Genomic DNA, 23,955 nt, shown 5'->3' with positions numbered 1-23,955 from the left:
AGACCGCTATCATACATTGACAAGGGAGAATAGCCCCTCTGTGTTGGGATCCCCCCTGTCGGAGCATCGGAAGTCGGGATTCCAACGTCGGGATACTGACTGTCGGGATCCCCCCTGTTGGAACCTCATCTGGCACCCGCCAAAAACACTGGAGCTTAGGAATTATAATGGGACAGAAACCCACCTTAGAAGTCCAAGGTATAAAATATTTAAAGTATACACAGCAGTTCAAAGTAAGAATGCTATGATAAAAGCCATAAATTCCCACAGGTACAGGTGATCTACAGTAAAAGTAATGGCACCTTGCCATTCAACTCTTTTTAGGCTTGACTTAGGTCTTCATGACCCAGATCATGCAATTCAGACCACAGGTGACTCATGAATAACTCTGGTAACAAGCAGGATTACTCACCTGGGACATCCATCCCTGGTCAGGTCTGTTCAGACATAGCCGAGACCTGTGTTGAACTAATAGACCGGCAATATTCCAGGCCGGAAAGGCTATGTCTGAAAGGGGTTTAAGTTATGCAGTCTTTCTTACTAATTATAAAAATGCAGAATATTTTTAAATAGTAACAAAATCATGAATTGTGAACTTTTGTGTTATGTGAATAAAACAAGCCAGACAATAACCTGACAGAATTAGAGCAAGTAATAGAGTTGTGTAAAGTAATGTGTGCGTACTTGCCTACATTGCTGCCCGGGAGTTGCATGGGGGCATTGCCAGCAGGAAGATGGGCAATTTGGGTGGCATGGTGGTATGATCAAGAATATAGGGGGTAGAGGGTGATATAACCACACTCTTAGGAATTCTGGCGCTGTTCAAGTGTAAATGATTTATATCAATACTGTAATAAAAACTATCCACTCAACTGCTGCAAGTGTGAAGAGCTTGCTAGGGTTCTAGAAAAATAGTGGAAGTTCCCCATCGCTAGGAAGATAAAAGGCTTTGGTAGAGTCTAGATCCCCTTCAGTTTTGATTACAGGATGTGATGTTCAGTGAGGGCGGAAGTTGTTAGATGCCCTCACAATGTTTTTTTATTTTATCTGTAATTCACTTAGGTGTAGGTTATTTTGTTTTATTTTAGCTGCATTGTACCCTTGCTGGCTCGCTAAGCTCGCACGCTTGGGGCACGGTGGCTCGCTTCGCTTGCCACAGATTTATAATACCGCTCCAGGTATAGGTGGGCCCAGGGCATGATGGGAAAATTGTCAAAACTGAAGGGGATCTTGACACTACCGAAACGATTTGCCTCGTCACATCTGCCCGTATTCCAGCCTGACTTCTGCCCAAACCTGTGCAGCTGCCTCCGTGTCTCCGCCAGACTTCCGCCTCCATCTAGCAGACGCCAGCTCATTCAGCGCTGACTAGCACAATTTGCGCCTGAACGGAGGGCCATTTACCGGCATTTCAGCCCTCACTACTCAGCCACCCTCCATCCTCAGTGTGCACTCAGCACTCCTGCGAGTGGGGTGAAGCACTTTCCATCTGGATACCTACGTGGGTGAGAAAAATCCCCCCTCTGTCTATACATATGCTTGTTGACCCACTAGTGTACGGCCACTGACTTTACCAACATTTAACTGCCTCGTACTAGAACTCACTGCGTGTCAGCTTACACACTAAATATGTAAGCTTCTACATCATTGGCTACTAACGCACTTCCATTGGCACAAGCTACTTACCTCAAGTTTTCACATTTATGGCTATATTATAGAGCGGATTATCAACAAATTATTACCCAAAGGCCACTGCACAGGCTCACTGCTGGGTCGCCAGCTGGGCTTATATATCTAAGGCTTCATTTATCTAATCAGGCTAATACATCCAACCAGCAGCACAGTGTGAATCTTTTGCATGGTGGTATGATCACATTCTTGTGGTCATGCCACTGATAAACAGTGCTGAGAAAACAGGCATTGTCTAGTTGAGTGCAGGCTACAATGACTAGACAGTGTGAATTGCGTCATTGGGTCCTGCTTGGTATGCCTACATATGCTCTGTGTGGGATCAGGGAGGCTACTGGGAGATGTTGGAAACTTCTCCACCCTTCCGGAGAGGCTCCAAGCCATTCCAAGAGGATCAGCAAGTGTATGTGCATTGTGCGATTTAACATAATTTTGTCAACATTAGACTTTAGAACAATAGCATCACAATATCATGCTGGTACAGTATAACTTGAGTTAAACCTTCGTATTGAATGTTGTATTGTTTCGATGGGAGATATTATGTGACCAGCATCTCTAGATACTTTTTCCTATAATTGTGTTGATATCAATTGCTGACTTCCACATTTTCTCTTATAGAAATGTTTTTTTCCCACTGATCTAGTTGGAGCCACAGCAATACATGACTTAACTTATAACTTCACTTAGATAAGATATTATACAAAAGGCTTCTACTCTACTGTAATAATTGTATTTCACAGATTGCCAGCAGAACATTTCAAAGATACAATTATACTTTAGGTGTGTCATAAAATCCAGAAATCAGAAACATACAGCACTATATATATAAAATACCATATGGTTTAAGTATACTTGCCTACTTTTGAAAACTAGTTTCAGGGAGATTATAGGTAGTCGAATTTTGCACAGCGCCCCATTGAGGGGGCATGTAATGCTCCACCCAAAGGGCGTGTCTAGTTCCATATATGGAGAGATTGTGAAAAGAGAAGAGTGGGTGTGTAATTTAAAATGAATTCTATCCAAATGTAGATGAGCCCCAAAGCAGTTAGTAAGAGATACTATACTTGCTAAAGTGCTGGGAAATGTTGCTGATGATTCAATGTAAATGTATCTGTCTCTCATTACTTTTTCCCCAAAATATGTAAAAGTATAATGTGGGCTAGGTGAAATGAGGGAGATTGCTAGACTAATGAGGGAGAGAGGGAGATTGCTGTTATTTCAGGGAGTCTCCTGCAGAATGCAGAAGGGTAGGCAACTATGTGTTTAAGTTGTTATAGTTTTTGCAAAATAATTGATGCAGTAATATATATATATATATATATATATATATATATATATATATATATATATATATATATATATATAATCAGCACTATTTTTCTGTAAAAATAGGTTTCAGGATCTCTGGGTCTGGGGTTGGAGCTAGTTAAAAAAGTATATTGATCTTTTTGCTCTGGGTCCCCGTCCGGTCAGACAATAAAAAATATTACAAGATCCCAGCAAGTTATCACAGAATGGCCACCACATGTGTGGTCAGCAGACGGTACATACACAGTAGCATTGCAGAGGTGCAAAACAAGCAAAGTGATGGCCAATTTAATGGGGAGGCAGTGGGTAATGGGGATGGAAGAGGGAGGCACAGTGTTTACCCTGTCCCTCCCCCCCCACCCTTCACAGATACATTCCATATAGTCTGTGCTCAGTGCACCCCTGCTTCCCCTCATGCTCCTCTGTTGCTGCTTTTGTTTAGGAAATATCAGACTTGCTCTGAAGGTGTGTTTGTCCTTTTCTGTCCTCTAATTGAATAGAAAAACCCAAAGGCTGTGGGGAAAACACCCTGCCAAAGATGCAGCATTGGACCTGGTAAATCACATATATATTAATAAAAAAAGATAGTGAAGTGCCCCACTGGTGGGTTTGATCAATTTAAAAAATCAGGGTGTACCATACCATCTGGGGTTTTCGGTTATGGAAATGTTCATAAATTTCTGTCTCTTCTCCAATGCTCCGCGAACATAAAATGAAAACACAGAAAGTATACCAAAAACTAATGATACACTCCTGCTTCACACAAAGTCCTTAATAACTTGGGGATGCAGTGCACTTGAAACGATGTCTATGTCAACAGTGTCGACATTCGGGTAAAAAACAGTGAAAAAAACCCATGTCAACCTTTGACTGTCGACCTAACCCATGTCGACCTATACCCATGTCGACCTTGTCCCATGTCGACCTAGACCCATACCGACCTTGCTGCATGTCGTCCTAGTGGTGTCGACCCAATGCTTGTCGACCTAGTTGTTGTAGACCAAATGATCCACACCCCACCTCTCATAAAGGTATCTTTATGTCCACATCAAAAATTATGTGTCTCTATCTGCAGCGCTTTCTCTCTCATGTCTCCACTACCTCTACATGAAGCAGAGGGGGCAGGAGATCCCTCTTAGAGTGACAGCTGCTGGAATCTTTTGAGTGGTCATCATATGCAATCATGTCAGGGAAGGCCCAGCTTGGTCACATTTCACAATGCCAGGCAATTGGTTATTAGTGGAATTAAAGAAAATTGTATTATTTAACCATAATCTTCTGTAACTTATAAAATTGACAGCAATACATTTAGAGATGTGTGAAGGGTGGACAGGTGGGCAGTTATTGGTAACCTGAGCCCTTTGTAGGTAATCATCCTTCCTGCAGCCATGAGTTGGTGATACTGTAAGGTTTGTTCTCCATTGTGACCACGCAGTAGAAAAACACTAGTTTGGGGCTATAAGGAGAAGAGGGGTGGGCAACATTTGATTAACTGAGACTTTTGATGACTGATGACTGACGAAAGATTACCTTCTAAAACTACCAGAGGGGGTTTCTGACACATTGGCATCAGACATGGAAAGGTCACGAAAAGCCCAGCTTGGTTGGTCATATTTGTTGCGACCACATCATTCAAATGTTTAATCATGTTTACAAAAAAACAACAAGAAAACTTTGTATTTGTATTTGTATTATACTGAATGAAGTGCTCCTCTAGCAGACCAGTTGCCTGCATGTAAGAACATTTAGGCCAGGGGTGGCCAAACCTGTCCTCATGATCTACCAATTCATGTATTTCAGGCAGCCTGTGGTAGGAATGAATGCAGCATGTTTGAAAATGTGACAGTTAGTAATGACTACAGCTGTACGCCAGCTAGGGGATTTGGAAAACGTGGACTGTTGGTAGATCTTGCAAACTGGTTTGGTCACTTCTGATTTAGGCCATTAATTCTATCTTTATCTCTCCTGTTTCTTTTGTATCCTGCTGTCTGCAACCTTGAAGTGGTCCAATTTTGGAAATAAGCAGACAAAAGGACAAAAGAACAAAAGAACTATAATGTACTGTATGACATCCGTGTTTTATAGTGACCCGTGTGAGGAGATTTTTGCTTACTTTCAGGCATTGGCTCAATTTTCCACATGTCCCAATTTGGAGGAGATAGATCTAATGGTGTGTACACTCAGTGAGATTCCTTTGATATTCAACTAAAGATTTGATTGCTGTGCAATCTTTGCTAACACTGTACTATTTATAGAATTCATGCTACAATCGATTTGCACTATATAGTCATTGCTGCACTGTCTATTTGGCCTTTCGATTTCAGCTGAACAAGAGCACGCATCAGCATCGAATCGGGATAGAAAGCTTAAAAACATGTTCTATCTCCATATGATGTATATGCGATCCCGATTCCATTTAGACTATATAGTCAAAAACGAATGTCAAAATGTACACAGCATAACTCTGAAGACAACAACTGATATATGTGTATGTGTATTGTGTATGAGCAGGGGTTAAAGTGGCGGGGAACGGGGTTGAACTGAGTTCCACCACCTCTAATGGCAGGGGGAACTCAGTTCCACCTCCACCACAGTCATGCATAATAATTCCAACAGAAAATCCTGTCCCAGTGGCTCTCTTTTCTCCCATGTCATATGTAATGTTATTCCATCCCCACTGCTGAAGTAGGGAGCACTCCTTGTTAAAAAGCAAAGTCAATTTATTTCATGTGGCCAAATTCAAAATACTAGGACTGGGATACAACTGATGGCAGTATTTAGACATTTAGAAACCATTCGGCATAGTCATTTTCACCAAGAGCAGAGCATAAACGGCAATCTACGGGCCCGTTTCGGCTTATCCAGCCTTCATCCTGGACTGACCCACCGTAAATGAGTGCATTAGCCCAGTATATAAAGCTGCCACCAAATTGAATAAACAGGAAACATCTGTGTGAATAAGCAGACTGATCAGTCATAGGGCTCACTGATGTATAAGGATGCCCACCGGATCTCCAAATAAGGAGTATCCGGAATAGATCCGGGAGTCCCAGCCACAGCACACCTCTGTGTGTGTGTCAGAGCTAACTGGTATCCGGAGTGAACACCAATCACAGAGACCTGGCGCCCGGCATCAGCACACCCCCGTGTGCACATCAGGGATTACCAGTCACTTAGCAACAGGACGCTAAGGCAGCATGCATTATGCTCAAGCCACAATCAAAGATGTGATTGCACAGTCAAAGACGTGATTGCACATGCGCACCAATTCCCACAGAGGACCCAGACTGCACCGGATCGCTGTCGGCTAAGATATCAAGCACCGCCCATTGAGTGACGTGGCCATGCAGGTCTGTTACCCTGGTAACCTGCTGCAACTATCAGATAGTGCACAGCCTTAATAGGATAGAAGTGGGCAAGGAAGGTGTGGCAACAAATCACAGAGTAGTCCAAATAGCAGTGCAACCCTAAGACCATCAGTCGCTTCATAATTAATATACAAAACATATAATAGTGGTAGACCTACTGGTACATGAAAACAACCTCAAAAACATATATACAAGGCATCATACTAGAGATAGAACAATTATTTGAAAAATATTAGGAGAAAAATCTCAAGAGAAAAAAACACGGCTTAATCAAGATATACAGCTGGGGTAAATAGAGTAAAAGATAGACCGAAAACGGGAACTCCTCATGGAGACCCATTGGTGATAATGCATTTAGCTTAAGTATCCACTGGCACACCCTTTGTAAAAGCAGTTTGTGTCTATCTCCTTCCCTCCACAGTGGGGGTATATGATCCACCAGCATATAGGTGTAGTCTTTCAGGGAATGTCCAGCTTCATGATAATGTCGTGCCACCGGGGGTGTACTGGAATCCACACCATTGAGAGCTTTCTTGATCGAAGACCTATACATCGCAATGCACTCTTTGACAATTCTAATGGTGTTCCCCACATATATTTTTCTGCAGGGGCATGAGATGACATAGATAATAAACCTGGATTCACAATTGAGTCATTGGAATATTTTGTGTTGTTCTCCAGTAGTAGGAAGGAGAAAATGTGTAACAGTGGTTAAAAACAGACAGTTAGCACAAACTGTGCATTTATAGGATCCTGTTGATCTTTTGAGCCACGTCCTATTGGTATTAGTTGATGGACTGATGTCAGAGTATGTTATCCATTGTTTGATATTTGGGCTACGCTTGTAGCTAAACAAACACAATTGTTGACACTCCGATCCAATCACACGGTCCGTGCTAATGATATGCCAGTTTTTTGCTGCTTTGATTGTCCCTGACATTGTCGAATATGTGGTGGGAAATACCACTCTGTCCATTTTTTTAGTTTAAGTTTGGATCTCGAAGTCAGGAGTGTTTCTCTATCCAACTCAAGACACTTTTTAACAGCAGTATTCACTTTCGCTCTATCATAACCATGGTCTAAAACTTTTTTTGCCATCAGTTGCATATCCCTTTGTAAGTCCTCCCTCTCCGAGGTAATACGAGCCACTCTAATCGATTAGGAGAAGGGACGGCACCACTCTTAAGTGGTGCTAGATGGAAACTAGAATGTACTAACAGGATATTTTTGTCAGTTTTTTTAGTGAAAACTTTGGTAACATATTTGTCATGTGTTGCTGTCACTGTGATGTCCAAACAGTCCATAGTTGTAGGGTGACAGTTCTGTGTGAATCGTATACATCCAGATAAATGATTTAGATAATGAATGCTTCCAATTGGGTTTGACTCCCTGTCCAAATCAAAAAGAGGTTATCGATGTACCTACTATAAAATGCTATTTATTTAGAAAATGTGGGGTTTGACATAATGAAAGTCCTCTCATAACTGTACATGAATAAATTTGCATATGTTGGGGCCATGTTTGACCCCATCGCTTTTCCTGATAACTGCAAAAAGAATGCATTATTAAACAATTTACAATTCCCCCGCATTTGTCGGCTGGGCGAATGACTATACTGATGTTGTCATGGAGCGAATGTATAGCCTGAGTTTCAAGTATGGACAGGTTAGATCTATGTGGTCTTACAGTATTCTGTGTTGTATCAATCTCTTTTCTGACAAACCTAAAAAATGTTTATATCGAGGGATTGGTTGTGGGAGGGTCAAAAGTACTCTCTGCTCTAAAGGGTCCCCTCTCATCTGGCCTCTGAGGTACATGTGTTTTGAAAAAATCCATGATGTTTAATTTTCTTTGGAATTTATACAGCTCTACATTCGTATCAATGAGCTTTGGTTTGAAGGTTTGTACAAACGTAAGGCACTTTGATAGTTACATAGTTACATAGTTACATAGTAGATAAGGTTGAATAAAGACTTGCGTCCATCGAGTTCAACCTAGGTTTTAATAGATTATCCCTTGTAAAAGAAAGAATATGATTCTTATTAGTACCCTTGGATGTTTTTATCCAATAAATGTTTGTTCAACCTTATTTTGAACGTATTCATTGTGTCTGCCGACACCACTTCTCCAGGAAGAGAGTTCCACAGTTTGACTTCTCTGACGTAAAGAATTTTTTTCTTTTGAGGGAACGAAATCTTCTTTCTTCTAATCTAAACTCGTGCCCTCGTGTCCTAGATTCCTTTCTTGCAGTAAAAAGGGTGCTTGACAGTTCCTTATATTGGCCCCTGATATATTTGTACATGTTGAGCATGTCCCCCCTTAATCGTCTCTTCTCTTGCGTAATTAGTCCCAAAGTGCTCAATCTCTCCTCTGAGTTTAAATTCTCTATTCCCCATTAGCTTAGTTGCTCTCCTTTGGGTTTTTTCCAATTCTATGATGTCCTTTTTGTAGTGTGGGGCCCAGAACTGTACTCCATATTCAAGGTGAGGTCTAACCAATGCCTTGTACAGTGGCATAATTACTTTTGAGTCCCTAGTTTCCATGCCCCTTTTAATACATGCTAGAATTCTGTTGGCTTTTTTTGTTGCTATGTGACATTGAGCACTACACCCCAGTTTGTTATCTATTTGGACTCCTAGATCCTTTTCAAGTAAAGAAATACCCAATTCCTCCCCGCTTAGGTTGTAACTAGCACTCTGGTTATGCCTCCCGAGGTGCATAACCTTGCATTTATCCACATTGAACCTCATCTTCCACTTTTTAGCCAACTCATCTAGCTTGTTAAGATCATTTTGAAGTGCGGTTACATCCTCTGTTGATTTAATAACTCTACCCAATTTTGTGTCATCAGCAAAGATGGATACATTGCTGAGTATCCCCATCCCAAAATAGTTAATATATATGTTAAATAAGATGGGCCCTAGTACCGAACCCTGTGGCACTCCACTTAGTACTGGTGTCATATTTGATACAGCACTGTTCACAACCACTCTTTGTTCTCTATTACACAGCCAGTTCCATACTCATCTACAGATATTTGCCCCTAATCCCAGGTCCTCCATTTTATTTATCAACCTCTTGTGTGGTACTGTATCAAAAGCTTTTGCAAAATCTAGGAAGACCACATCTACTGCGTTTCCATTATCTAGGTTTTTGCTGACATCCTCATAAAAGCCTAGTAAATTTGTCTGGCATGAACGATTTTTCACGAACCCATGTTGGTTAATAATAAGTAAACTATGATGGTCTAAATATTCCAGGATACCATCCCTTAAAATTCCTTCAAATATTTTACCGACTATTGATGTTAAGCTCACAGGCCTGTAATTAGTTTTGGTTTTAAGGTTTGCACAAACATAAGGCCCTTGATAGAACTGTCATTTCGTCTTTTTTGTGATTATTTTTAGATAAGTTGAATACCACTAATTCCGAAGTTTGGGATTCACCTCTTTCCTCTTATGTCTCCTGCCTCCCTGTCTAGTTGGTCATCTCCCTAATCTAAATCTATGTGGGGAAAACCATTAGACTGGTCAAAGAGCGCATTGCGATGCATAGGTCTTTGATCAAGAAAGCTCTCAATGGTGTGGATTCCAGTACAGCCCGGTGGCACGACTATATCATGAAGCTGGACATTCCCTGAAAGACTTCACCTATATGCCGGTGGATCATATACCCCCACTGAGAAGGGGAGGAGATAGACACAAACTGCTTCCACAAAGGGAGTGCAAGTGGATACGTAAGCTAAATGCATTATCACCAATGGGTCTCCATGAGGAGTTCCCATTATCGCTCTATCTTTGACTCTATTTACCCCAGCTGCATATCATGATTAAGCCATATTTTTTTCTCTTAAGACTGTTCTCCTAATATATTTATGTTTTTGAGGTTGTTTTCATGTACCATTGGTCTACCACTATTATATGTTTTGTATATTAATTATGAAGCGACTGATGGTCTTAGGGTTGCACAGTTATTTGGACCACCCTGTGATTTGTTGCCACACCTTCCATGCCCACTTCTTTCATATTAAGGCCCCCATCTGGTAATAGATATGACATGCCTAATTCTGTTTCCCCCGATGAGGCCCGGCTCTATCAGCAGCACAGCGGTGTGCTGACTGACAGTTGCTGCGGGTTAACAGTGTAGTTTTCTTGCGTGATCATGTCACTCGATGGGTGGTGCATAACATTGACTTAGACAGTCTTGTAACTTTTATGTACTTAATGTATGCTTTAATAAATCCCCAGTCTGGCAGTTGATATGGAATGCCTACTCCTGTGCCCTTATGATACCCAGCTCTATCAGCAGTACAGCTGTGCGCTGTCTGATAGTTGCGGTGGGTTACCAGGGTAACAGGCCTGCGTGGCCATGTCACTCGATGGGCGGTGCTTGATATCTAGGCCTACAGCGATCTGGTGCAGTCTGGGTCCAATACTACATATCCCAGCATGCCCTGCTACTACTGGGATGTGTAGTTCAACAACAGCTGGAGGACCGAAGGTTCCCCTAGGGATGGCCATTGTTGCCATTGCCATCGATGGTTGCCATCGATTTCAATTCTGCAACTGGCCATCGATAGTGCTTAGCTATGCAATGGATGACCATCAATATTTTTACATATCGATGGTCATCCATTGTATTTGATTGATTAACCCGTGGGGGTGGGGCTTCGTGGGTGTTGGGGGGTGGAGCTATGCTCAGTGTCCCAGCACTTTGAAAAAAAAAAAGCAAAACATCGCTTTGCTATTCCATCGATGGAGGGAAACCATCTGGTTCTCCCCCATCGATGGCAAAAGTATTCGACATCGGCCATGAACCATAGATGATTTTGGATCATCGATGGTCGATGGCCATCCCTAGGTTCCCCATCGCTGCTTTAGTAAAAGTACCGCTAAGAGTCCAAGTTTTGTGAAACATTATAAATGATTTAATGCAAATATCTCATTAAAGCATTAAACTACTGAATAAAATTTTGGAAAAAAGAAAGTCTTCTATATTAGTGTGTGTCTGCAAAGTAACATTTCCATTCGTGTATTTGAGTGTATCATTTTAATCCTTGTTAAACCAATTCCTTGCTCTCCTGTTTTTAGCCTTCTGGCACTATAGTAGTTAATTAGAAGTTGGCAACCGATAATGCAGGTAGTTTTAATAGTATGAAAAATAAAAATGGGCTTTGCAATCACAGACTGCCTTCAGGGCAAACAGCTTTCAAGAGCTCACGTCTACCTTTCTTCTGGGGCAATACTTCAACAAGACGAGGTAGGACCTGGCTTATTACAATATTATTGCTCAACAAATTTGGTAAATAGGCTTCTGTGTTCTATAGCAGTTGATGCTTTGACTTTTTAAAGTCCCCACTAAATAAATAAATCAATTCCCAAATGGAAAATGGCCTTAGTTAAGCAATTGTTATTCAAGTTTCCTTGCAGTAATAAGGCAAATTTGTTAAATAAAAATATACAACTTGCAGTTTCCAAACAAATAAAAAGTCAAGCTGTTTTAAAATCCTATATGTGCGTTCTCTACATTTTTAGCAACAAAAAAAAAAAACCTTTTAAAGTGAGCTATGGAGAAAGCGAGAACAAGCTTCTCTTTATCTTGCGCTAAACATCATGGTCTTTATGAGGGGCTGTTTCGCTTAATGATCCCATTATATTGCATGCCACAACCCAATTAGTGGAAGGGAGAACTTAACTTATCTATTTATATTCTAAAAAAAAAAAAAAAAAAAATTCAACTTATAGTTTTATTTGGTCACATATATGAACGGCTATATATTTTTTCAGTTCTCATATGATTTGTGAAATAAATGAACCACAGGTATGAATTATGCCATACTATAATGATTTCCCTATTTTTAATAGTGAATCTATATATTTTTTTAAACAACTTGATAACCATTTTGCTTTCATTTCTTCTGGGCCTCAGTAAATTTAGCATGTTTATTTTAGAATCTTTTGACTGTTGACTGTTGATCTTTGGACTGTTGATTTTTTTTTCTATAAAAAGGTTTTAGATTTGTAGAGATTTTCTGCATTGGGAAAAATTACAAGCAAAATGCATTATTTGACCTACAGCTTAGTCTAGATATTTACTATGAATAACCACACAAATGATGAGCTATTGCATAGTATATTTCTCTATGTCTGTAAAGGGTGTGGTATGATATATTGTCATAATGTGAACATGAGGCCGTCAACATGGTCATTCATTTATTTATTAACAGTTTCTTATATAGCGCACACATATTCCGCAGCGCTTTACAGAGCATAGTTATGAGCAAAAACACATACCGAATTACAGTACAAGACAGTTTAGGACAAGTACATGGTAAATATAGATCGTTGCATCAGGGGACAGGACACTGCAGCAATCATCAGAGTGGCAGAGGTTTATATATTCTAAGAAAGGCACATGAGGAGAGAGGGCCCTGCTCGTGAGAGCTTACATTCTAAAGGGGAGGGTTAGACAGACAGGGGTGACACAGAAGGGAAAGAAGTGAGCATAAACAGGTTAGGATGAGAGATGGTTGGGTTTTATGCAGGAGGGTGGGAAGAGGTCAGCTTAGTCTTTGATATTTTAAGTCTAAAAAAGCACTGGGTCATCCAAGAGTAGATAGCAGAGAGGCAGTTGGAGATACAGTATGAGTGAGAATAGAGGGAGAGAGATCAGGAAAGGAGCGGTAGATTTTAGTATTATCAGCATAGAGGTGATAGTGGAAGTCGAGCGAGCAAATAAGCTCACCCAGAGAGGACGTGTAGAGATAAAGAAGAAGAGGGCCAAGAATAAATGTTGGGGGACACCTACTATCAATGGAAGAGCAGGAATGGTGAAGTCATTAGAGGTACAGCTGTGCATTTTCAAAACAGACAGTGCAGTTTTAGCAGTTGTAGAAATGGTGATATTATGGATGAATAGCCAGATTAAGCAGCCAGGAGTAGTATGTTGTGAGGATGAAGTGAGCTCACTCAAAGCAGTCTCTTGGTTTTCTGAGTTGCTGTAGTTTTCTGTCTTTCTGTGTCACTTTGATAACAAGATGTCAAGTTGGTTGGCAGTTTATGTCCAGTTTAAGTCCAGGCTAAGTCCAGGCTTTAAGCTATGTAACTGTTTTCTCCCTACTTAAAAATCTTCCTACTTTAAAAATCTAACAAAATATCAATAGTCAACTTTCAATGGTCAGCCAGGCTGTGGTCAGCCTGGTGTTCTCAATAAATACTAAAAGCTGTTTCTAAGTTAATTGATTGAGACCCCACCCAGCCAGTGCCCCTCTCACACTAGCAATAAAACCAAGATAAACAAATGGTAAGAGGTTACATACCATCTCAGCCACTAATACATTCTAACTCACTTTAATTCTTAATACAATTGTTCAATTACCTATAATAATGGATTATGCAAGGCAGAGTGATGGTGACTCAATACTGGCAATTGCATGTACAGTTTAAATACCTATAATAATGCAGTATGCAAGGCAGAGTGAGGGTGACTCAATACTGGCAATGGCATGTACAGTTTAAATACCTATAATAATGCATTATGCAAGGCAGAGTGATGGTGACTCAATACTGGCAATGGCATGTACAGTTTAAATACCTATAATAATGCAGTATGCAAGGCAGAGTGATAGTGACTCAATACTATCAACACAATGTCAACACTCTTCATGTAGACAGTTATGAAATCTCAACATGGTAGAAAGTCAACATACAGTATCCTTCCGTGTTGCCTACAGTAGCTTTGATTTACCTGCTGCTAATAGCTGACAAAGTTCTAGAGCGGTTTCCAAGTCCCAGTGGTCATGTTTCTAACCTTCCCTCTAGTTTCTAACTATAACCTGTCCCCCTTCACAGACTTACCCCTCAACTCACCCCGCAGCCTAATACTAATGTCGACAATGTGACAGTTTCGATATTTGCGGTAACCAGGTAAGTATGGGTGCGGGATTGTTGTGGATCTCTTCAGATGATAGGGATTTCTCTGGTTATCTTTAAAGAAGTTCTATTTATTAATATACTCCAAACAAATTTAAATAAATGTGATTATAGCAACAAAGTTTTTCACATTTACCAGTTACAATATTATAACAATTTAAAAATTACAATTTAGAGGAAATTTAATATATTAATACAACTTTACCACATGTACTAAATTGGTTAGTAACCATCCATGGAAAAAAAAAGATTTTCACTAAAATAGCTTGAAAGTGCCCAAATCAACATTATTTTTATTCCATATTTAATAGAAATTGGACTTTGCTTTGATTTTGAACTTCTACATATAATGCGGGAAATTTACTAAAGGAAATTTGTAAAAGATAGGTGTATTTGTATTTAGAAATACACTTATTTTTGACATTTACTATACCGAAAATACGGCAATTCGTATTCGTATTGTTAGCACATCAATACGAATACGAATTGCCGTATTTTCGGGATAGTAAATGTCAAAAATAAGTGTATTCCTAAATACAAATGCACCTATTTTTTTTACAAATTTCCTTTAGTAAATTTCCCCCATAATGTTAAAGAATAAAACAAATAAAAATGACATGGACAAAAATAATAGGACCTGTAACATTATATTTTGTTACACAATCTTTAGAGGGAATCACTGCAATCAAGCAATTTCTGGAGCTCTCAATGAGACTTCTGTACCTGTCAACCGGTAGTCTTACCCAGTCTTCTTCTCCAAACTGCTCCAGACATCTCAGGTTTGATGGTGCCTTCTACAGAATGCATGTTACAGCTCTTTCCGTATATGTTCAATAGGATTCAGATCAGGGCTCATAGTAGACCACTTCAGAAAAGACCAGTAGTCTGATTTTATCCATTCTTGGGTGCTTTTAGCTGTGTGTTTTATGTCATCATCCTGTTGTTTCCAATTGTAAAGCGCAACGGAATATGCTGCGCTATATAAGAAACTGTAAATAATAATAATATTCTTCTTATTATTATTATTATTAATAATAATAATAATAATAATAAATCGCATTACTAGCCTCAATGTATCTCAACATACAGTATAAGCGTTGTGACTCCACATGTTGTGAATACTGCCAAATTGCTTATCCCAAGACATTACCAATCCCCATATCACCTAGTTCAATGATTTAACCTCCTTCATCAAAGAACATAGTAAACTTAAAAGACAGAGAACATGAATTCAGATGTATTGTTTCATTGTGTAGAACTTTTAAATACACAAGACAAAACTTTTCACAAACCTAAAATAAATTATCGCAGGTTAAAATAACATAGTTATGGCAGCAATTCTTACAAAATGTTTATTTATAACAGGGTTTATAATAAATCTTGATAAGCATGATGAATGATAATATGCTATCTGTCTCATGGGTATTCCCCAACATCCCATTGTGTCCTCCCACATGTGTGTATGATACAATGTAACCCTTCCCCATTTCCTTCCTGCACCACCATGTACATCTGTATGGAATTTGACCAATGTCTGATGAGAAGCCACAGTATGCGCTTTAGGATAGAGACAGGCAGAGACAGATGACTTAGGAGTTATTACTAAAGCATACTCTAATAGTATGATTACATTTTATATATATATAAATTCAGCAAACAATATAGGGGCATGAATATTTAGCAGGCAATGCCAATCTTTTGTCCACTTACAATAATCACAATAAGGAAAATAGGTACTTGTGTATTATCACGGTGCCCGATTTTATCTAAATCACATCGCATCCACGTCGGCGTGGAGTTGATTTTATAAAGCGTAGCGAGGGGCCGCGCGAAACGATCCCGAAGCGTGGCGTGCACAGCGTCCTGGGAGGGGACATGGATTACTTGACATGTATTCTGCTGCACTCGCCGCGCTTCGGGATCGTTTTCCTGCTGCAATCGCCACGCTTTATAAAATCAACTCCACACCGACGTGGATAGTGGGGGTATGAACCGGTCGGGAGGATGCATACCGCGTCCGCTCGCCACGCTTCGGGCTGACTTGGATAGTGGGGGTGTGCAAGGATGGAATAGCATGCAAATTGGCAGAAAATCACGGAAAATCAGCTGCAAATTGGCCCCAAATCGGCCGTTAAATCGCATGCGATTTTTGCATGCGATTTGCGGCCAATTTCACGGGTGCCATGATAATACACAAGTACCGGAAAATATTATACTTCTTACTCGGTCAAAGTAAATGTATTTTTAATACATTCTAATAGAACATTGCCAAAAGCAGTTCTGTATATTATCACCAAAAATGGTAAAACACTTAGCTTTACATGCTCAAATCAACCTAAAGATCGTCAGATCTGGCTGGTTGGAACAAAATCCTGGTAATGGATGACAGCAAATGACAGTTGACCATTTGCTTTGAAACGCTGGAAAACTGCCATTCAGATACTACCAGATTTTTGTTCCAACCAGCCCAATCTGACAATCGATCTGTAGATGTTTGGCCACCTTAATGCTGGGTACACACCAGGACGATCATAATCGTGCGACGATCGTGAAACAATTTCCTTGAAATTGCACAATGGTCTCACGATGAATTGGAGTACAAAATCTGTTCATGATCTACACACAATCTGTATCCAGTCGAAGGGAGATTGACAAATCCTTTCTGCAGCAGGTAAAATCTCAATCCGACTCTACGACCGGCGGGGCTGTGCATGGGATCGTAATCGTACTAAAAACAGGCACGTTTCTGCACTTTTTATATCAGTCGGTCATACGATGCATCGAAATTGGGGGAACTGAACACAGAGCGTCCTGGTGTGTACCCTACATTAGACAAGCTTAATTCACAAGACAAAAAATTGCCCGAATCCCTGCTATACTTTCTGCTAAGTGTGCTAAGTGTGCCATCTTATGTTGATAAATAGGGGGGAATGTACTAAAATGGGAGTTCTATTTGACATATAACTAATAAGATACTATCTATTTTCTAGAAGGTGCTAAATAAATAAGAAGTATAATCTGATTGGTTGCACATAGCAACATCCCATGTGAAATAGAACTCCCATCTTAGTAAATGTCTCCCTTAGTGTTGTTGATTATACAGAATAAACAATTATACTGTAGAAAATATAGAGTATATATAATGATCATTAGTAAAATCATGACTAGATTGGAATTAGTATTTAGTCTTGTAGTATGTACCCCTTTCGTGGCTGTGGTGAGAATTGCATTACTCAGACACTATTATTCAGACACTATTACTTGTTGCTTTAGCTAGCCCACATCACTGATGTCTCCAGGTTTAGTTTATGTAGTAATCCCACCTACTTTGTGCTGTCCACTTGAGGCTACTTCCAGAATTTTTATCAAAGCCATTTCTAGTCACCCCTGCCTCCAGATGTACATTATTCATATTGCTTGGAGTTCAGCTCCCACTACCTGCTCCTCAGATCCATTGGGGTGCTTCCTATTACTATTCACTGTTAATTAAAGTTCATTGACAAGTTATTCAAGGTTTTGTTCAGAACCACCCAGTGGTAAGATAAATTCCCAAAATTATAAGGATTTATCACCATCTGCATCCTCAGATGTGGATGTGCTGTGATAATATCCACCAAATCCACAATCCGATAATTAATTACTTTACACAGAACAGACACCCATCGGACACACATAGCTTCTCACACTGGCTGGGTCCCAACACAGCTTTTATAAAATTCAGCCAGATTGCATTTCCCATTATAAGTATGTGATCTTGTTACGAAAAAGGGGGTTGGAGCAGTTTTTCCAGCAGCCCTTTCATGCATGTAGGTGATACTAAAATAATTTGAAAATACCCTTTTTACACTATTTTAGTAACAAAAAAGTTAATAAATATGTCCATAGTCCTTGTATGTTACTTTCCTACATCCCTACTTAATAAACTATAATCTCAATATAAAAATATTTTACAAGATTTTAGTAAATAGACAGAACCCTTTGTTCCCATTTTTGATCCACCTTGACCAGGTGGTCCTTGTCACATGCGGACATTACATCACACAACCACAAAAGACATGCACTTCAGCAATCTCCTCCCTCCCTGTTCTAGACATGGGTTTTGACAGTGTGCCCTGGCCCTTTAATGGATGACACACACATTCATTTTGGCAGGCCATGCTGGAGATTTGGCTTCTCTGGCAAGCCTTGCTGGAGTTTTGGACTCAGTTGCAGGCCATACTGGAGGTTTTGCTTCTGTTGCAGGCCTGCTAGAGGTTTGGTTTCTGTTGCAAACGGAACCAGACAGGATATCCTACCTTGCTTTCAATTCCCAATATTTAAACACCACATAAGCTGGGTACACACTGAAGTGACAGGCATTTGTTCTGACATCAGAAGGAATGCCCCAAGAGCTGGCCCTAACCAATTTGATGCCCTAGGCAAGATTTTGGCTGGAGCCCCCTAGCACCACCTCTGAATAAGCACCACGGTAAAAAATGGTACACCAAGCTAAAAGGGGGTGTCTCAGTCCATGTACATTTAATCATATGGATAGACACTATGGAAGGAGAGTAGCGGCATTAGCAGGTGCCTGGCAATATACGGTGCTTCTGCATATGATACGTTATGCCACTTTGAAGTGTCCCAGGTGCATGTTATACCTCAGCACCTTAGGGGTGGGGGGATGTTAGGTTTATGCTGTGGGGAAGTTGCGGGGAGAGGAGTTTAGGTGGCAGGTTACGGGGAGTATTCCACTAGCGGGAAGGGTTGGGCTGCGGGAACGGAGGGTTAGACGGGTTAACAGTGGGAAAGTAACTACACTTACCTGACACATGTTGATATTTTCTGCATTAGGATACTGGCATTGGTATTCTAACCACCACGCCCCCATTGCAGTTCACTCACTTATGTATTCCCATGAAAAAAATAATAATATATATATACAGAAACTCCCATGAGGGAAAACAGCACTCACCAGACTTCAAAGTATCAGAGATTCTCAGGAACACGATGTCCCGTGTTTAATGGGTCAAAATATGGAGCCTGCTGACGTTTCGGTCCTACAGGACCATTCTCAAGGCAGTAAGGTATCCAACAGGTAACATGGTCATCACAGCAATGAAGGTTGCCTTCATTGCAGCTGAATCTCCTGTCTGCATGTAACAACTCCACTTCCTTCCTGCCTGTGCCACCCATGCCAGCCTTTCCCCCACACATCCAACTCCATGTCAGCCTCCCCCCACACATCCCCAATTCCATGCCAGCATTTCCCCAACACACACACACATCCCCAATTCTTTGCCAGCATTTCCCCCACACATTCCCAACTCCATGCCAGACTTTCCCCATTCCATGCCAGCCTTTCATCTACACATCCCCACCTGCAAGACAACCTTCTTCTTCCACACAACTCCTTCTAATCTTATTTGCCCTCTACCCTACTGCCTTCCCTCGCTGAACTGAAGTCCTTTGAAGAGACAGCACAAAGCACAATATTAGCTATACACTGACATCACACAAACATTACACAGCAGGGCTACACACTGACATAACAAATGAGGTAGATACTGACATCACACCTACAGTATATGACATATACATTTGATGGACTGTAAACCGGCCCTGGGGGCAACTACTACTTAAAAGTTTACATTTTAATTTTCTTACATTTTTTAACAGGCTACCTTGGGAAGAGGGGGGGGGGTGGATGCAACTTCTGCTGAGAAACAACCTTGTCCAGTGATATCTCATCCAATGTGCTAGCACTACAGTGGTGGAGAACCTGTGTGTGTGTGTAGGGGGGGGGGGGCATGAGTGGTTAAGCGGGGGGGGGGTGAGGAGAGTGAGCAGGGGAAGGCAGCCTGTGGGTGAGGGGGGCGGGCCACAGAAGGGGGATGAGAGCAGGAGAAGGGAACATGTGTGGGGGATGCCACGGATGGGGAAGATGGGGTGCCGTGGATGAGGGAAGGTGGTGAAAGGAGAGAGTGAGCAGGGGGAGGCAGCCTGTGGGGGAGAGGAAAGGCTACAGATAGAAGAGGGGTGATGTGAGCAGGAGAATGGAACCTGTGTGTGAAGAGGGGGAGGGGGGTGCCATGGGGTGAGAGGGTGGTGAGAGGGGGGTATGCCAGGAGAATGTGAGCATGAGATGGGAACTTGTGTGGGGAGATGGGTATGGGGGACGAGGGTGCCATGGGATAGGGGGTCAAGGGAGGCCGTGGAAGGGGGATGGGGAGCCAGGGAGATGTGAGCAGCAGAAGGAAACCAGTGTGGGGAGAGGTGGATAGGGGGGTGCCACGGAGGGTGGGGGGGGGTCAGAGGTGCTGTAAAGGGGGAGCCACAGATGGGGGAGGGTTGGGGTTGCCACGAATGGTGGAAGGGGTCCCGCAGATGGGGAAGAGGAGAAAGTGACAGCAAGACCCTGTAAAATAAATAAGAAAGTCTCGATACAGAGCCTACCCTGTTCTGTAAGTGCTGAGGCTCTTCTGCGTGTCTGTGGTGCTGGACTTGCTCTCCAAGATGCTGAGTCTCTGTCTATTCCCCACTTCTAGCATCTGACAGGGAGCGCAATGCTGCAGGTTACCCGGCACTTCCGGTGCTAGATGCTAGAGGTGAAAAATTACCTCTAGCATCGTCGCAGCCTCAGGGGAAGGGAAAGGCAGCGGCATAGTACAATGGAGCGGCGGGCGGCAGCAGACAATGGAGTGGTGGGCAGCAGCGGACAAATGGAAGGGGGTTGGTGGCTGACAATGGAGGGTCGGGCCAGGCACAGAGCACGCAAGCCACCTGCATCGCTGCCGCGAGCGAAGGGTTGGCAACCGCTGGCATATGGGAACGCTGAGTGTTTCATGGGCATTCCCATGAGAACACCGGGCGTTCTCATGCTAATGAGGCCATGTCGGACATGGGCGGACGGGCAGCTGACATCACTGGATATGCTGCTCAGAGCAACCTTACATATGCGTGCACCTTTCTTATCTTTTGATGGTCAGCGACCATAAAAAGATGTGGGTGGAACCCCAGTGGCCTGCGAATGAACATCTCATGTCTGCTAACCCGCAGTAGATATTATACAAGGCAACAGAAGCACAAGACAGACAAGTGGTTGCAGCAAGGCTGAAGTCATCTGACATCCGCATCCAGATTACATTCAAGCTACAACTTGAAATTTTATATATATATATTAAAAAAAAAGAATGAGAAACACAGCGCTCTCTGGTGTAGTAAGTTAAATTCCACAATGGGTTTCAAATTAAATTGTGCGTACCGTGTTAAAAAGTTTTTGTGCTCATCATTAGTGATGTGAAGGTGTCCTGTCATAGTGGGTTAACAGGATGCTGCCTGGATAATTCAATTGAGTCTCTCAGGGCAGGATTTCCCCACAGAAGTTTTAGATAGGATCTAGGATATTGGTGCCATGCAGTGAATAAGGAAAGAAACTCCAATTAATTTTTTTTAGTGGAGTTTTTAATAAAGTGCAAAAGTGAAAAAACATGAAATCATCTTACATGAATATAGTAGTGGATAACGGAGTGCTCTCAACGCGTTTCATCGCTCATGCCTTATTGCCTAGGCAGTAAATTATTTTCTTGGAGTCCGTATGGGATATTGGGGATTCGTCAGAACGTATGTGAGAAGAGAGGTATCCGCAGGAGACAGGCACATAAAAGCTCTTTGACAGGGTGTACTGGCTCCTCCCCTCTACTTCCTTCCCACAAGCCAGTTAACATGAAAACTCAGAGATTATATATATATATATATATAGTAAACATCTTTGTCCTATAGATTGTAAGCTTGTGTGCAGGGCCCTCCTACCTCCATGTCAGTTTGTATCTACCTAGTTTGTTTAATCACTGTTGTTTCCAATTGTAAAGCGCAACAGAATATGCTGCACTATATAAGAAACTAAATAAATAAATAATTTGTCAGGCAGCAGCCAATTATTCACAAGGCAGGGTTTGGTGGACTCGCTAAGCTGCGAATTCGCAGCCTTTCGAATAAACCAGAATAACCCCCATAGACTGTTGTTATGCTGATTTACCATTTTATCTAAAGTAAGCAGAATAATGTTGGGGGTAATCCTATATTCTCAAAGAGAAAAGTACGTATTCATTACCCTCACTCAAAGTATTTCTACACTATTGTGTAGATCATATCCTTGCACATCGTTGTCGCACCTCTGTAAATGTTCTAAATGTTAGCACAACACCAATACACCCATAACTGAAGAACTGAAACAGACAGTATCAATACAGAATTAACATAATTTGTGTCATTCAAGGTGTATTGCATGTACATGTACATTTTATGTGAGAGTGTTAATTCACTGATCCCTTGTAATAAATTCTTCTAGTATCTTCATATTTGACACTTTGTTGCTTTATATATTCCTAACGTCCATCCTAGAAGCCCTTGGAATGATATTGCATTTACTAACAAAGGCTCCATACTGTGTCTACCCTCCCAAATCTCATCTGTGTTCCTCTTGACCCCAAGCCCTGGGATATTATCTGCACCTCTGTATCTAAATGCTCTATAAACATTGTAATCAAAGTTCTTTAAAGTAATTATGAGATAGTAATTAGTCCCTGTTCACCTGCACAGATGTATTTCCATACATCTGACTTATGCTGGAGACATTGTAGGCAGGTGACCACTATTATTCGCATACGGTGGCCCTAACTGAATATTGTCCTGTTCCCGGACTCTGATAATTTCTCTCCTCTTTATGGTGACGACCTATAAACTACTTTCTCCCCCATTAGTTTTATACTCTGTGCCCCAGTTTGACAGACCAAAAAAAAAAAACATCTGTATACTTTCTTTGGAATATAATGGCAGCTAAGTTCTCACATAACAAGTGTTGTATAGCATAACAGTGTCTAGGGAGTGGGTGCTTTTTAACGATAGCAAAAAATGCTAGGTAAAGATTTAGAGAAATACAGTAGAGAACTGGGGAATTCATGAAGGTCGGTAATTAAGTAACTGTTAGTGAAGTCAAGAAGTTGGTCACCTTTTGCAGGTGATGCATTTAGTCTATTCATAGAAAACAGAGGTGGTTATTCATTGAAGTTATGGAGCCGGGGAATGTAATTAATCACCTACCCTTGTGTATATGGGTGTGGTTAGAGGAGAGACTTCCTTGTAACATTGATTTGACCTACAGCCTGGTTCCCCAGCTTCAGAGAAATGGAATTTACTATAGCAATGATGCAAGGCAACAGCCTAAACTACAAGCTACTCACAAAGTTCAAAAAGATATATTCTGGCAAACAAACCTTTTAAGATGTTACAAGGAGCCAACTGTGACATGAAATTAGGTATTGATTGTGGCTGGTAGTGTTACTGTAGGAGGTCACGAATAGTACTTACAGATGAATATAGCTTGTGCCTGTTTTATTTCTAAATACAGGTACAAATGGCCATAGTATATGTTACTTAGAGTTACTTATGACAATCTGTTTCTCTACATTAAAGGTGAATGTTGACAGTATATTTATCAATTTATAATTTAGCAAGTAAATGAAAGCTCCATTCAAACATACAAACAACAGTTTTGTTCTCCTGCACCAGAATGGTGTTGTAGCACTGGATCAGACACAGGAGTGCAGTTGCAGTTACTCATTTTTACTCCTGAATGATGAAGACACTGGTAGCACTGGTAGCACTATTGTTTGATCGAG

General features: G+C 41.2%; 1 long non-coding RNA gene across 1 annotated transcript in view; it reads left to right on the top strand.

The window, feature by feature from the left end:
* Positions 1-23,955, top strand: part of LOC146064377 (uncharacterized) — a 54,307-nt gene that overhangs the window by 18,916 nt on the left and 11,436 nt on the right. The window lies entirely within an intron of this gene.

The sequence above is a fragment of the Crinia signifera genome, chromosome 3, assembly GCF_055691185.1.
Source record: "Crinia signifera chromosome 3, ASM5569118v1, whole genome shotgun sequence".
In the NCBI taxonomy this organism is placed as follows: Eukaryota; Metazoa; Chordata; class Amphibia; order Anura; family Myobatrachidae; genus Crinia; species Crinia signifera.
This window is presented reverse-complemented; position numbering and strand designations above follow the sequence as displayed.